Source organism: Cupressus sempervirens, chromosome 10 (assembly GCF_028749045.1).
Source record: "Cupressus sempervirens isolate cs-2001-9-10 chromosome 10, ASM2874904v1, whole genome shotgun sequence".
In the NCBI taxonomy this organism is placed as follows: Eukaryota; Viridiplantae; Streptophyta; class Pinopsida; order Cupressales; family Cupressaceae; genus Cupressus; species Cupressus sempervirens.
Genome location: NC_143127.1, coordinates 407,311,879 through 407,328,759, shown reverse-complemented (window position 1 = coordinate 407,328,759; position 16,881 = coordinate 407,311,879). Strand labels below are relative to the sequence as shown.

The 16,881-nt window shown below is 35.5% G+C and overlaps 1 long non-coding RNA gene, 1 other non-coding gene and 1 pseudogene across 3 annotated transcripts; all 3 read left to right on the top strand.

Moving 5' to 3' along the window:
* The first annotated feature begins 5,764 nt into the window (after positions 1 to 5,764).
* Positions 5,765 to 11,452, top strand: LOC149534396 (small ribosomal subunit protein uS12 pseudogene; annotated as a pseudogene). The gene is made up of 2 exons (XR_016357185.1): positions 5,765 to 5,798; positions 10,673 to 11,452. The product of XR_016357185.1 is annotated as a small ribosomal subunit protein uS12 pseudogene (transcript).
* Positions 6,005 to 6,125, top strand: LOC149534397 (small nucleolar RNA SNORD14). Its single transcript, XR_016358209.1, has one exon. It is a non-coding gene; the product is annotated as a small nucleolar RNA SNORD14 (small nucleolar RNA).
* Positions 11,453 to 12,856: 1,404 nt separating the features above from the next.
* Positions 12,857 to 13,453, top strand: LOC149534395 (uncharacterized). The gene is made up of 2 exons (XR_016357845.1): positions 12,857 to 13,058; positions 13,134 to 13,453. It is a non-coding gene; the product is annotated as an uncharacterized LOC149534395 (long non-coding RNA).
* Positions 13,454 to 16,881: the final 3,428 nt, after the last annotated feature.

Here is a 16,881-nt window from a genome sequence, read left to right as displayed (position 1 = left end):
AAAGAGGTTTAAAGCATATACTTTGCAGACATCATTTCAAGTTCATGTCCCTAGTAGATAAGTAAATGGGTCTAATGAAGGGTTTTGGATGTTATCTCAAATGTCCAATCCATGGGCACAAACCCTAGTTTCTAGTTCAATCATTTAACCAAGCACTTATGTGTTGTTGTTGCTAGCTTAGGAAGGAGAAGTGTGAAGGAGATAGTTTCCCCTATGGATGCTTCACTGAGTGGGGATCCCAACAAGTTTAGGAGGCTAAGTACCAAGAAGGCTATGGAAGGGCTCTGGGTTTGACTATGAAAGACTCAATGGAAGAGGTTGCTATTATTGGAAATAATCTAGCCAGAGTCGCTAAGAGTTGGTTTAGTGCATTGTTTTCTTTTTTTGTCTTTTTAGATTCAACTTCAAGGTTTGTGGTCCTAGTCTTTGGTTCTGGTTTATGTTCCTAGGATTGTGTGTTGGTATTTGGTAGCTTTTTCCCTTTGGGGATTTTGGTTTGTTTGTAATTGTATCTATTTTAAAGTTTTAGGTCCTTGTAAAACCTGGTTGTTATGTTGGTACTATGGACACATCTTTTATGAGTGCTTGATTTGTATGGGGTTTTGGGTCCCCTCAAAACCAGATTTTACTTAATCCAAAAAAGCATATATTATTTTTAATGTTATTATAATTTATAATAGTGTATATTACATATTTTATCTAAATCAGGGTTCATTGGAGTTATCTTGACATTGGTATTTCAGTCTCTAGCTTATCAAGTTACAAACAATTTGTGTGTTTTCCAAGAATTAAGGATATAAAAAACCTTGATGAACTTTATTGTATTTTGCAAATATATTTAAATCATGTTTGTGCTTTGCCATAACAATAATTAAGATATTATCTTGTGCCTTAAGGAACGTTACAAGCTCAAGGACCATGTGTAAAACAAAGAGAAGTCAACAAAACAAAATATAAAATGATGAAATTGGGCACACTCATTAATCATCTCAATACGATATATTTTGAAACAATAAATTAGAGAATACTGAATGATGTGGCTAAGTTCATAAAGACATTAAATTTAAAACTCTAAGAGAAAATGGTCTTAAAGTCATTTATGCTTTCTATAGACGAAGGCCTAGGTCTCTATCTCCATCTATGTACCAAAATGAACAAAAATTTGCTAAAAATTAACTCAGATAAGATATACACAAGTCATTTATTTATTTACCAAAATGATATGAAAAAACCCCAACTATGTCTAAAAATGGAGAAATCATCAAAAAGGATTTGTTTAATGTGTAGATACAATTACATTTTTGGCAGAGATAGCCAAACAAAACCTTAATGCAATTGTATATGGAGAGAAAATGTAAAACATGATGACATCCTAGCCAAGTTGATCAAAACGTATGGAGAAAATGATTGAAATGAAGCCAAAGAATTTATAGGAAATGTGCAAAATACAAGGGAAACACTTACAAATTTGATAAAGGTCCATGACTGTCGACTCCAAGGTTGTTGTACTATTTCTCAAATGAAGACAGGGAAAGATGGGAAACCTAAAGTGCAAGTACCACAAATCCCACCATTATTTCAAGAAATAGGTCTACGCAAATGTTTCTAGGGAAGACCCAACAAAATCAAATCCTTCTTAATAATAAGTGGGTTGCCAAAATTTATTGACAAACATCTTACTACTAAGTGGGTTGCAAAATTTTCTTGACAAGAAGACACAACTCAAACACATCTGAAAATTAAAATGAAATTCATGCCCAAAGATTAATGGATGCACATTGTTGAATTTGATATGAAAATGACACAAAACAACTCACCAAAATGAATGAGCTCCATAATTGCGCTCCATCCTTTGTATGCTTTGGATGCAAACTTTAGTAAAAAATGTTTTTGTAACATGATAAGGGCAAAAAAAGAAGTAATAAATGGAAAAAACAAGAGGTTGATGAATGTGGTGACAATCCAATTAATTCACAATTATCTCTACACTTTACTTATTTATTTTTAATTGAAATCAAACCAAAACAAAATTCGCTTTGGCAAAAAAGAAAGTAACAATTATTCTTGACAAGTTCATTTTATAAATATACCCAACCAAACCTTAGACCTTTTTTTATTGTTGTGCAAATTAATTAAAAGGTTTAAATGAAAATATTAGTTCCCTACCATTTTAATCATGTTATGTGCTTTGCCACAACAATAACTAAGATGTTACCTTGTGCCTTAAGGAACCGTAAAAAATCAAGAACTATGTGCAACAAAGAGAAGTCAACAAAACAAAACAATTTTTTTTTGACAAAATTGAGCACACTCTTTAATCACCTCAATGTGATATATTTTGAAATAAAATAATAGAGAGTACTAAATCCTATGGCTAAATTTGTAAAGGTGCTAAATTTAAAACTCCGAGAGAAGAGGGTTTTAAGGTCCTTTATGATTTATATAGATGAAGACCTAAATCTATGAACTGAGATGACCAAAAATTTGCTAAAAGAAACCTCAAATAGAATATATACAAGACATTTTTTTTACCAAAACGATGTGTAAAAACCTCAACTATGAGCAAAAATGTCAAAATTCTCAAAAAAAGCTCCATCTCATATGTAGAAATGGTCACTTTTTTGGCAAAAATGACTAAATAAAAGCACAACTATTTATGGAGAGAATATGAAAAAAATGATGGCATCTTTTATAAGTTGATAAAAAATTATGGAAAAAAAGGACTGAAATGAAGCCAAACAATGTATAAGAAACCCGAAGATTACAAGGAAAATGCTTGCAAATTTGAATAAAGTTCCATGGCAATAAACTCCATGGTCACTATAACGTTGCTCACATGAAGGCATGGGGAGTTTTGAAAACTATAGTACAAGTACCACGAATCCCACCATTATTTTAAGAAACATGTCCACATGGAAGTTTTTAGTGAAGGTCTAATAAAATAAAATCCTTAATTCGAGGTTTGGCATTTTGAGGATTAGAAAAAAAATAGTTGTTTTTAACATCCATTGAATTACTATAGCAGACAGTTACCCTAGGCGAGAAGAATGATCTCTACCCATTTTTGCACCTATCCTCGAACAACAATCTCTTCATCTTCACCAACATTGAATCCATTCTCCGTAATTAGACATTTTCCCCAAATGCTTAGCAGAGGCTTGAGGAATTACCCGAGCATGGGCTCGTCTATCATGTTTTCGTTGGACTCTACCAATAATTTTACCAGAGTGGAGATTGTGATGTGTGGAGTAACATCATTGGGGAGCTTCAACCAGGTCGACAAGCAGAAGATTTTTGTTAAGGGTCTGAACAACTACAGGAGAATTGGGATCACTTCACCATACCTAGTCTGGCACATGGAGGAAATACTCAGGTCTAGATTGATGGCGAAAATGATCATTCTTCCAATGGGTGAAATTATCCTCATCAACAACACCGAAAAAGAGTCCATCGGGTGGTAAGATGTGTAGGTGCTTGTGCTTAACCCATGGATTTATAAACCTACAATGCTCACGCGGAATATATTTACTGTTCTGGATCCCTCAAGTATTCCTCAAATGTATCATTCTGCTATAAATCTTCTTCCTGATGAAAGAATCCTAGTTGTTGGAAGCAACCAAATGATTATTATGTATTCTGGGATGACGTATGTTCCAAAACTAAGCTTCGCCTAAAGGCCTACAATCATTATTTGGGCCAGACTTGGTTAGACCTAATTCCAATTTTACTAACCAAACATATAAGATGTATTTTCCCATTCATCTTCCATGTAAACCAAATAGAACAAACTATTTTTTCAAAACTAAATTTTAAAATATCAAACTTGATTTTGACATAATCAGGTTTTGAAACAAAACCCAATTTTGCTAATTCCGCAAACCAAACGTTCCCTTAATGTATTCCTTAAAATGAAACCTCCAATTCCACCTAATTGCATAGGTAATTTAAATCAAGAACCTCTTTCTTCTTCCAAATCTTGCTCATAACTCTAACTCTGGGTCTGTTTGGTTGCGATATTTTTGGAATGCGGCAATCAACTATGCTCGAATAAGTTCATTCCTTGAATTCACACATTCTTAAAATAATTTATGGAATAAATTCTTGTCTTGTTTGGTTGACTTGGAAGAGGAGTGGGAAAATATTTTTTCTTTGTTTGGTTGCAAGAATTGGAAGTCGTGGTTGAACTGCAATTGCAAGCCAAAACTAACACCAACATTTAGGGAAAAGAAGGGAGCCTAAGGCGATGGATTTCTATCAACTGCAAAGATCTTTAAACTCTTTCAAATGCTTGAACCTAATATTCTTCAAGAGATTAGTCAAAGTCCCAGTCTGCATTCCTCATACATCACGAGCCAAGAAGTTGATTGCGATGTGATCTGCATTCCTCATACATCACGATCCATCTGAAATGCGCATTCCTTTGACCAATCCAAGTGACATTGTTTTGGGGAAACTCTTTTATGCGACCAATCTCTTTGAATCCACACAGGATCAATGACATTGCAAAACCAATTTTAGCATGCATAAACCAACAACACCACAAGCCTCCAATCTCCTACAACAAGCACATAGACAACGCCCCAACATATATGCACCACTCCCAAGTGTTAAATAGTGGAAGTCTTTTATACTTCCATTGAATAATGGTGCATATATGTTGCCCCATAGACAACGCCTATGGGGCAACATATATGCACCATTATTCAATGGAAGTATAAAAGACTTCCACTATTTAACACTTGGGAGTGGTGCATATATGTTGCCCCATAGACATCGGCTCAATGGGGTTGTTGTCTATGGGGCAACATATATGCACCATTATTCAATGGAAGTATAAAAGACTTCTACTATTTAACACTTGGGAGGGGTGCATAATGGTGCAACTTCCACTGTTCAACATTTGGGAGGGGTGCATATATGTTGCCCCATAGAGAGCGTCTAGACTATATGTTGCCCCATAGACAACGCCCCCATTGATCCAACCATTTCACGTTAAAATCACATTTTCCAACTTTTGGCGTCCGACTGTCCAGGTTTAATCGGATCGAAGATAATCCGACGATACATTCTGCGACGGTTAGGGTTAGAGTCCGAAAGATAAGCGTTAGGGTTCAAAAATTTGTTGATCGCATCTGGTTAGGGTTTCTTCTTTACACGAAGAAGCGAACTGCTATTTATTGTGTCGCCCTACGATTTGGTTTCATTTTCGACTGTTCGATAAACGGAGTAATACCTTGATAAGTAGGAGATGATTTCCACAGCTAGTCAAATTGTGATGTGAATATCAGGATTTAACTGTGTGATTTTTGAGTCAAACTCGATGACCCATGTTTCATGAGTAGTGATTCAACATGAATCCATCTCTCATGAGAATAAATAGAACACTTAGCACTCATTGGATCTAGGTGATGCTCACAGGGGTGAAGCACCGGGACTTCCCGGGAGGTCACCCATCCCAGTACTACTCCAGCCTGAGCGCGCTTAACTACGGAGTTTCCTCCACAGTTAAACCCAAAGCTTGCAACCCCATTTGCAAAACCTTCACCAAGTGTTGTGCCTTATGAACCATTCATTAGAAAGCCCCTTAAGCTCATCAATTGATAAGTAGGAGATGATTTCCACAGCTAGTCAAATTGTGATGTGAATATCAGGATTTAACTGTGTGATTTTTGAGTCAAACTCGATGACCCATGTTTCATGAGTAGTGATTCAACATGAATCCATCTCTCATGAGAATAAATAGAACACTTAGCACTCATTGGAGTAATACCTTGCTCGTATAGTCCTCTGTAATCAAGGTATTCACTTACATCTTCGACTTGATTGTGGTTGCGGTTCATTCATTACTTCATTTAGGATCAGTCGTTTCTGCATTTCATGGATTTATTAACATCTCTAAGAGATTGCAATGGTGTTATACAGAGGTCAAATTCATGAGATGTGTGTAGCTGGTAATATTTACAATTACGGATCAAGATTAATTGGCAGTAAGCGTTAAAATTAGGGCCAATTATGAGATAGGAAATGCTTGTTTCTCAAAACATTCGTAGTGGCCGCCTAAGAATTTTCGCCTTTGACATGCTTGAAGTTTGTGCTGTTCAATTCTTCCTTGGATGTCTGAGACCTCAAACACTAAAGTTGCAAAAAAATTAATGTCAAAACGAATGTAAATGTTTTCCTGGCTTTCATATAAAGCTACTTAGCTATGGCTTTTGATACATTTTTGTTTCTGTCTTCTCACGAGGCATGTCTTACGGCAGCCAAATGCTATGATCTAACGGTCAATGAGGAAAAAATTGTTTGTACCAGTCGAGGCGTTGTATTGACGAATATATCAATGGTTTGCTGTTTATAGCTTAATTTTAGGAAAGGGCGATGAAATGCATTGGACACTGATAGTGTTGGCTTCTAGTAGGAGAGACTTGTATAAATCTTTGTATGAGACTGAGTTGCGTTGTTCTGAAACAATGAAAGTGTTTTATGGTGTTACCTATACCATTAACTCTGATTTGTTATTAGCCCACAAGTCGACTGGTTTGAGATGGAAAACTTAGGAAAAGCATTGCTACGAATCTCTTGAAAGGATTGCCTTTTGTTTGTTTGTTGGGTTATCTACGTCCATTAGTTTGCTATGAATGTCGCTTTCTGTGTACCTGCTGGAGTAACTCAGTTAAAGGGTTCAAAATTTTAGGCATGGCATAGATGGGAGACTTTTTCTCGGCAAAAACTCGCCAAGCCCTCAAAACAAAGCTTGACAAATTTGGTCAGTCTTTTAAAAAACCTAAGTTATCGATTCCGATGCGGGATTTTATTTTGTGTGTGTGTGTGAATTAGAAAATTTAGATGAAGATCTAATCAAACAAATCTGGCTAGTCTAAACAGTCCAGAACTGGTCAGAATTAAACCAAATCTGCCTGGATTGGTAATCATGTCAGATGAATATCTTGTGCTTCTGCATCTACTGTTACCCAGCAAGTATCTGTTACAACTGATCCTAATGAATGTGAACATGATGCAGTCGTAAGTTGAATATCTAATGTCCTTACTGTCTTTAATAATGATAATGTAATTGGAAAACAAGGTTGTTTATGATCCTAAAGTGTTAATAGTGTATGGATAATAAAATGATAAGTGTGTTTTAAGCGCTGTAAGTGAAAAGCTAAATTAAAAAAATGTCTTTCTTTCTTTTCTGGGCGACTGTTTTTTATGGAAGCCTGTGGATGGCATCGGAGTGGCACCCGGGTGGCGACTGTCTGCCTCCACATACCCGTATGTATCCGCTTCCACATCTGGGGTACAGGGGACAGATTGGTATATATGAGGGAAAAACCCAGGGAGAAACTCGAGGACCTGAAAAACAGCTTACATTTAATGAAAAATACATATTAATCTGCACAATTCAATGAAAAGATGCATCCAATGAGCTAATTAATGATTACACGAAAGAAACAAGCAGAGTTTAGATATATATAAATGCAAAGTGGTACAAAATCACATTTTTTTGCAGAATGCTGATAGTGAGAAGCGATATACTAAATAGTTTCTATAAAACTAGAAGCAAATACATAATAGCAAAATAATATAAGAGTGAGTATGAGCAATTTTGGCCTGCTGGAAAGTAATGCTTGTCTTGGGTGTGAGCATGTGATTAAGCTAAGTCTGTGAAGAGTTAGGAATATAGAATTGAAATTGTTTGGCGTGGAGCCTGATTAGTCTTCAAGTGGGAGATTGTTGATATTGTGGTGATTGATCATGTAGTGGATGTAGTGGGTGTTGATGTTGTGGCGACTACTCATGTAGTTGCTGGAGGTGAGGGGCTAGCTACTGCTCATGTAGTGTTAATTTTTTGTGTTTTTTCACGAAAAGAAAACCGACAACATTGTAAAACCCTAAATGGTCGATTTTAGAGGTTGCCCTAAAATGCTGTTATAAGCGGCTGAGATGCATAATGCATTGCAAGGTTGATGTACATTTTTGCTGGATAGTAGAAAGATTGAAGGCTGTGTAGGTGGATGTAGCCCAGGTTTTGGGGTGAACCACGTTAAATCTGTGTGTTATTTGTGTTCATTTGGTATTCTTCTTTTGTTTCTGCATATAACTGTTTATTCTTATGTTGTTCTGAATCTATTAAACCCTAACAGAAACCAAGTGATTTTTGAGAGAATGAGTTAGAATCATTAGAAAATCCTTGCTCCAGCTTTAAGCTGACCTCAAATTGCCATGATAGGTAATAACACCGCTGAAGGCACGTTGTATCCTTAAATTTGGCTAAGCCTAGAATTTTTTGAAAACCTCCAAAATCTAGTTGTATTTTATTTCCTGCGAAGTTCAAAGCTATGTCAAACATCTTGACAATATTGTTATAAATATAACTTAAGTATAACTTAAATGTTATATATGTATAAATTCTCTTCCAAGCTCTAGTAAATACTAAAAACTAATGGAGAGGTAGAAGTAGAGGGTCCAGTCCTATAACTCTATAATGGGCATGACTGTGCATCCTCGCTCGGTTTGTTTATCTTAGTCCGTAGCTTTTCCTCTAGCTTTTCCTCCATCCTAGATGTAGCTTTGTCTCTAGCTTCTTCTAGCACTAGCAATGACTTCTAATTCAACTCAATGTTATCCAATGTGAAACTGAATCCACTGCCCTCCATAGCCCACCTCTCCAAATCATTGATCTTGTCTTCTTCAAAAATCACCACAAATCCCCCTCAAATCGATAGAGATCAGTTTGCAAGTGTACAAGGGTTTGGAAGACTATTTCTGCCCCTGTCAGCAAAATACAAGTGAAGAAATGAGAAATGAAATTAATTTGGGCTGTTTTTGCCAAGTGCTGTTTAAAATTAGGACCATTATTTTAACAAAAATTTGTCTCGATCAATTTTACCAAAATTTCGGAGAGTTTTTGGTGCCAGTAAAAGTCTTAAAAACTCATCAAGTCAGAAAGTCTCGGCCTGTACCCTGCCAGTAGTACATCTATGCTGAATAGTGTAATGTGAAGGGGTTGTGAATTGGGAAGGCTTTTTGCATTGCTTTGGGTTATGAAAACAACGGTTTTTAAAAATCCATTCTTTGCCTAAATAACTATATTTTTGTGGCCTATCTAGATATTCATAATAGTGGGTTGCATTTGTTGCACTTGTGCTTCCTGATAAAAATTTACCTGCGTGCAACTGTGTTACATCTTTTGCTTAACTCTTAATAGTTCTAGGTTCCTTATTTCTTAAGATGTCTTTGTATAACAATGAAAAGATTGGTATATCTTAATTTATTTTTTCACTGAAAAAATGATATATCCTCATTTTTAAAAATTGGCCATTTCTCCTTATCTAGTAGAAATCGGCGGTAGTAGCCATTATCATGGAAGTGTATTTCTAAGCTTCACGTTGAAGTTTCTTCTTTCTGTCAAAGTAGCTGGCCGAGAAGAATTCCTTCTATCAAATTCAGTCAGTGTGATTATTTCTGTTAAACTCACATTGAGGGATATCTTGTTAGATAACTGCAATTTTATTATGTCAAAAACCATTTGCTGAGTGTTATCTGTACTGCAAAGTTGCATGATGCTTTTATTCACTGTTTTTTCGTATAAACTTGTACATTGAGGTGTATCTTTTCAGTCAAACTCAAATGATACTCTTTGAAATCCACTTGCCAAGGGTTATCATTTCTGTAAGGCCACTTGTTTAGGGTCATACCAACTGTGAAATCTATCCAGTGGTATTCAGTGTGGGCAAGTGTTCATTCTAGTGATATTCTGAAATTTGAATTTGAATTTAATAATTCACTACTCTGGGGATCCACTTAGAGGAGGTCATAAACATTATTTGCAACTTCTACATTGTAAAGGTTTTTCTTCTCTGCTACTGGATGTCTATTCACTGGCAAAATTGCTCTTTGGAGAGTGTTTCTTGTTTAGTAATGTTGACAATAAATAGAGAAATGTCAATTCATCTGAACTTGTTTAGGTAATTGTTAACTGGAAGGAAATGAGATTATGATTTGTTAGGCTTGTAACTTCCAGTTAGATTGATATATTTTCTCGCCCTTGTTTGTGCAACAAAAATTAGATTTATAATTTTTTTGTTGTTTTAGGAAAAGTATAACTGTCATGGATATATTTATGAGTAGAATTGTCATGTATCTGTCATGCAGTCTATGTTTAAGTATTTTAAAGTTTGAACTGCGGCCTCATCAGAGAAAGCTTGATTATGATGAGAATTTGATAGCGTCAATGATATTGACGACGAGAAGAATGATTTGTCAATGTCTTGTGTAACACTGAATTAGGTTTAACATGACTGTGGAAAATGCTTGAAGTTTCTTTTCTTATTTCAATTATCTTCAATATTTTAGGTCGCACTATATTGAAAGTATATGGTTCGTCAATGTGTTAGATAATGTTGAATTAGGCTTGACATGAATATGGTGAATTGTTGAAATTACTTTTTATTTTAATGGTCCTATCATATATGGGAGCAGTTCTCGATTCAAGTTATTATTTTAATGTTAGTAAATATTTGTATTTACTCTTTATTTTTATCATTTTGGGTCATCAATGTTGTAGGTCTTGTTATAATGGGAAGTGTGATCAGTCCATATCTTAGGTAATTACATGAATCTGGTGAATGCTTGAAGGTGCATTTTGTCTTATTATGATTCATCAATGTTTTAGGTTAAGCAGGGAAGATCAGGCTAGAGCTCTTAGTGGCACAGGAAGGTTGCTGGACAAAGTTACAGGCTTTAGAGTGATATCAAATTGAGCCAATATGGGGAAGACACGTGGTATGGGAGCAGGTCGTAAGCTGAAGACCCACAGGAGGAAGCAGCTGTGGGCAGACAAGGCTTACAAGAAGAGTCATCTTGGTAACGAATGGAAGAAACCCTTTGCTGGATCTTCTCATGCTAAGGGCATTGTTCTTGAGAAAATAGGCATTGAAGCTAAGCAGCCTAACTCTGCTATTCGAAAGTGTGCTAGAGTTCAGCTTATTAAGAATGGAAAGAAGATTGCTGCGTTTGTTCCTAATGATGGTTGTTTAAACTACATTGAAGAAAATGACGAGGTGCTGATTGCTGGATTCGGGCGAAAAGGGCATGCAGTGGGAGATATTCCCGGAGTCCGTTTTAAGGTTGTTAAGGTGTCTGGTGTATCATTGTTAGCTCTTTTTAAGGAGATAAAAGAGAAGCCACGATCTTGAGCTGGTTGTTTAAGTGGTTCTTTCAGGGAAATGATTGGCATTTAGAAGCTTTGAGAAGTTCAATCACGGGAACATGTATTCAGTTATTGTAAGGATTTGTCAGAAAATTTTGATTAAAATTGTCTACTGCAAAAACAAAAAATAAAAATTGTATAGGTTTTATTACTGGAAGAATTATGATTTTGTCAATGGCACAGATAATATTGAATTGGGTTTATAACATTAATGTGGTGAATTGAAGTTACTATTTATTTTAATGGTGCAATCAAACGGGTGTGCAGACTTTAATTCAAGCTAATATGGACTCTTGTTATTGTGATTCTATGTTGGGATTGTTTTTATGCAATTCTTTGTTGCGATTCCTTTTATATAATGCTATGTTGGAATTCTGTTTCCAAACTTAGTTTCATTAGGAATTCAAACCTGAATCCTGTAAGTTATTGTTAGGGTCTGCTATTTGCTATCATAATTGATGAGGTGCAAATTGCTAGTATCATCTTTGAAGGACTGTACGCTCGTTACGTATTATACATCACGTACAACTGTTGTAAAAATATCTGCTGAATTGGTTAAGGGGCAATACCTGTTAATGATGGTATTTGGCCTTATTTCTAGCCATTCTAGGGATAGTATATATTCTAATATTTTGGCATAATTTCAGTTGAAGTGACTCTGATGCTGTATCTTTGGAGCTTGATGCTCCTGTACGAGTAGACTGATGCTAAATTATATGTGTAACCAAATAAGATTACATGCAATTGTCATAACTGTGCGGAGCTCTATGAATGAATTAAATGTAACCATTTGGAGTTGGTGCTTGGTCTCACTGGTTGTTTGTGGGGAAATAACTGTGCGGAGCTCTATGAATGAATTAAATGTAACCATTTGGAGTTGGTGCTTGGTCTCACTGGTTGTTTGTGGGGAATTTATGGTTAGATTTTGTTTTTCAGAACTCAAGATTGTATAAATACTATTAAAATCATTCATGATAATGTCAATTGCCATGAATGGTACTGAACCAAACCGGTCCTAACATATGAGCTATCTACCCTTGTCAGGGTTCTCAAGGAAAGTATGAACATTTATGAATAGATTTGGTTAATATTGCTGAAAGTTTCTAATTTATATGTCAATTATGGAAGGTCTTCAAATTTTCTCTGGCGGGCTGCTGAATGTAATTTGGGTAAATCGTAGGTAAGTTTAGTAGACAACAACACGAGTGCCCATCCAAAGGCCAGAGCCAGTGAATTGAATAGGATCTGGTGACGTTTATTACAGTCTAATGTTGAAGGTTGTAACAAGGGATTAGTGATGTAGTGCTCGTCATTGATTTAGTGTCATGGCGTTTCAAAATTTCTGGTATTTACATTCATCTCATTATGTTGGAGCATGTTAAAAATTGTACAGTAATTTCTATTAATATTTTTAACAAACAGGATATGAGATCCTCTTTGTTAACAATTCAGGCGCTTGTTTGAAATTTTTCGGTGAACTGAATTTTTTTTTTCCATTTGTTAATAAATTAATGTTTGTGGATGGTGTTAATAAGAAATCTATTTCAGAGAGTTTCCTCTCCCATCACTAGATTAGTGAACAAATCATGCAGCACACTGTTGATACAGTTAATTTATTGTACTCTAATGGCAGATTGTTGCCACTGTTTCTGTAATGGAAGGTATTGCAAATAAGCTGATGGTGGTTGGGATCAAGTGGTATGTTCAGTAGTTCACCGTTGAGGGATGAATTGGGAATTAACAGGCTATTTACTCCATGTTCTCAACATCACAAGAGGAAATAATCTTCAGAACGTGTTAGCCAGACTTGTTTGTGTGTGATACATTACAATAAACAACATTGCGGAAGGTATGTTTCTAGCCTTCTAGCCTCTTCTTCAAATAGGAAGGCTTAGAAATGTTTTAATAATAATAATCTGAATAGGTTTATTGCAAGTACTAAGTTGAGGTTGATGAGAGAAGACTCTGAATCAGAAGTACACCGAAAACGGGACAACAAATGGACCATTAGAGGCATCAAGTAAGATTGTTCTTGTTTCAAAAAAGACGCGATCAAGAATTTAATCCAAGTTGTTAACAAAATACCATTCACAAGAGAAGAATTTAAGAGAAGTTGTTGATGTATACACGTGTGTTTGTGCATGACTAGGAGGAAGAAGTAAGATATATATAAGTATATAAATGTGGGTACAAAAGAGCAATATATAGTGGTGAGTAATAGATAAAGGCTTGTATTTACTATTACATTTTGGGTTTGTATTTATTATCCAATATTAGAATTAATAAATTAAATATACAGAATAATAAAAAACAGAATATAATTATAAACTATGGTATTGATTAATCAAATATATTTTAATAATTTGTTGGGAGGTAGTTCTGAAGTAGTTCCTTTCTGTATAACTCTTTTGGAAAATTTACCATTTTTGACCATATCGTTTTGAAAGAGAAGACAGTCGATGGGAAGAGAAATTTGAGGAATATTTGTTTACTGATTTTATATGGTTCATTTTGTGAGTGAATTGGGTTTAGAGGAAGTTTGTTTGTTGGGTTGGAATGAATTTCTTCTCGACTGATGGAAAGGATTGGAGGATCTTGCTAAACATGAGAGCTGGATTGGAGGATCTTGTTGGGCATGTGCAGGCTGGATTTTATTTTCCTTTCCTTCTAAACTTTGGATTTTATGGAGGACCAGAGGCAGGCTTTGATCCAAGGAAATTTTTTAATGTTTGCTTGTGTTATCTGAATATTTGCTCTCTATTGCAATGATTGTGCCCTTAAAAAGTCTTTGTAATGCTCATAATGATTTACAATTCAATCAGTCAAATGCAAGACAAAAGCTTGCAGTTGCATAGTTAATTTTTTTAATTGTGTAGCACCGTTAGACAAATGTGTAACATACCCAAACGAAAGCATAGCATGGCTAGACAAATGCATAGTGCCTTTTCTTTTGTCAAATTTTGTGAAAAATGTAGTTTTTAGGGTTTTAGGCCCAAACCAGAGGCAATAGGGTTAATATTATTTAATGTTTCGATCATAAAATGTTATGTATGGATGGAAGTGGGAGAAGGTGCGTCTGTGGTGACACAATTTCGCACATGCCTACATGGGGTTGAGGTCTAGAGTGATTGTGAGGGTAACCCAAGGGGTGAGGGCTTTAGTGAAACTCACATTGCTTGTAGCCTAGATTATTTATACTTTGGTTTTGCTTTTGCCTCTAGTAGTCCCATTACTTGATTAGTCAAGTGTGTTTTCTTGTTTTAGGATGGGTTTACCACCTCTCTTTTTTGTCGTTGGCGGTATTTTTATGTGGGGTCTTGGTGCCTATTTCCTAGCTTGAGTGAGTGGCCTACAAGCATGTGGTTGGGTGTTAAATCTTTTTTAGTTGAGGTACACTTTGTGCTGCATGGATGGATCTTGCACTTTTTCTTTTCAGATTTTCAATATTGAGGATTCCATCTTGTACTTATTCATCAGGATATGATGCACTCTTGTACATTCACTATTTTCTTAGAAGAAGGTTGATGTAATTTCATTTGATATCTGTAATTTAGATTTTATAATGTTAGTAGTGAAAGAATATATATTTTTAATTTATGTTTTGGTAAAAGTTAGGTTATCTATGAATATCTTGTTAATTTGCAAAAGAGTTAACAAAGATATAAGGAAAAGAATCTAGGATAAAGATTGTACAATGTTGTTTTATTGTTCATGTTGAATGATTAGAAAAGGAAGGAATCAAATTAAGATAAATTATATTAATAATTAAAATGTAGTTATAAAATAATATTTTGTGCTTGATCATGTAGTAGTGATTCTAAGAGAATGTTTAAAATTAATTATTCAATTGGTATATGAAATGATACCATGGTAGATGAGAATAATAAGTGATCCATATTTATTGGTTAATGGGAAAAAGAATGAACTAGGAACATCTACCTTGGTGCATTAGAATGAATTAAGACTTAATGTAACCCATAATGTAATATTTTGTTAATGCATATTCTTAGGGAACCTAGTGAGGAAGCAGGTTTGGTAATGAACATTGCATTCATTTAGGAATTCATGCAACTTACTAGTGAAAGTTAAATTGTGCATTTGTGTCACGTAATGTAAAAATGCATGTCATGTCAAACCAAAATAATTTTTTGATTTAGTCGTTATAAGTGATGTCCTTTTAGGTTCCTAGGTGAGGTGTTACATTTAGTATCAAAGCCCTAGGTTGCTGCATTGAGAATTTTGCAACTCATAGCTCATTATGTTTTAAGATTCGAGTATTGTTACTACCTATATTTTCTTGAAAATAACTCTTGATGTTAGTAATCTTGAACCCACCTTTGTAAGACCTTTTTGCATTAGTTGACTTTAGAATCCTCTTGCTTATTGGTCTTCTTTTGTGTTTGGTAGGATGACTCTTGTTACCCAAGCTAGAGGTAAGGATGGTGCCTAGAAATCCCCTCCATGTTCTCATCAGAAAAGCTCTCTAGGCGAGAATAAGGAGGAGTGGTTTTAGGTGGGCAAGAGAAGAATGAGAGTGAGTGTTGATTCTCAATGAGACCAAATGCATCATCTCTTACAATAGATTTTGTAGATATATAAGGTTGGAGAAGATAGGGCTCAATGAGATGAGTCTCATCACTCTCGCATGAGGAAAGAGACAAGGACAAGATTCTCAGGAGGGAAGACCCCATTTTGAGGAGGATGCACTACTTGCTAGCTCTATGTGAGACCTTCTCAAATCTTGACTCCATACTTTTGATGGATCCCAAAGGTGAGTCCACTATTGAGACATGGCTTATTGACCTTGATATTGTTTTTCCATGCACCCCTACAACACTAACACAAAGGAAAGGTTCTATATCATGCATATGAGGGGTTTTGCCTCCACATGGTGGCACATGGAGGAGGATAAACACCATATTGATATATCTTTATTTTCTTGGAGAGCTCTCAAACCTAGTTTCTATTTGATCACTGAATACAAAGAAAGGTAGAGGAATTTCATAATATGAGATATCTAACTATGTATGTAGAGGAGTACACATCATTTTTATGAGTTCAAGTCGTACTTAATGTATAAGGATGCTGAGCCCATGCTTGCACAAAGTTCTCTCAGAAGCCTTAATGACCACATTGTTGGAGGTCTAAGGGTTTTCAAACCCAAGATAGTTCAAGATGTACTCATCAAGGCTATTCTTGTGGAGAAAAAATTGGCTTTGGGTTTAGTAGGCCATGTTGGTATTCAAGGTGGTAATGCACCTCATTCTAGATCATACTACAAAAGGAATCCATGACATGGAGTATCGGGCTCCAAGAATTACCCTCTTAAGGATGGTCAACCGCCCAAAAAAAGTTTTAGAATAATAGAGGCGATGGATCTTAGCTCAGCCATTCTTGCAACTAGAAACACAATAAGTGTAATTAGAACTCACAACTAGCTAAGAGTTCTCATCAGAGTGCTAGGGGGAGAACTTTTAGTAGTCTAGTGCACCTCCTTTGGGGAGGAATTTCGATAAAGTTCAAATATTCTTTTCTTGTGGACATCATAGGCAAATTAGAACTCACAACTAGCTAAGAGTTCTCATCAGAGTGCTAGGGGGATAACTTTTAGTAGTCTAGTGCACCTCCTTTGGGGAGGAATTTCGATAAAGTTCAAATATTCTTTTCTTGTG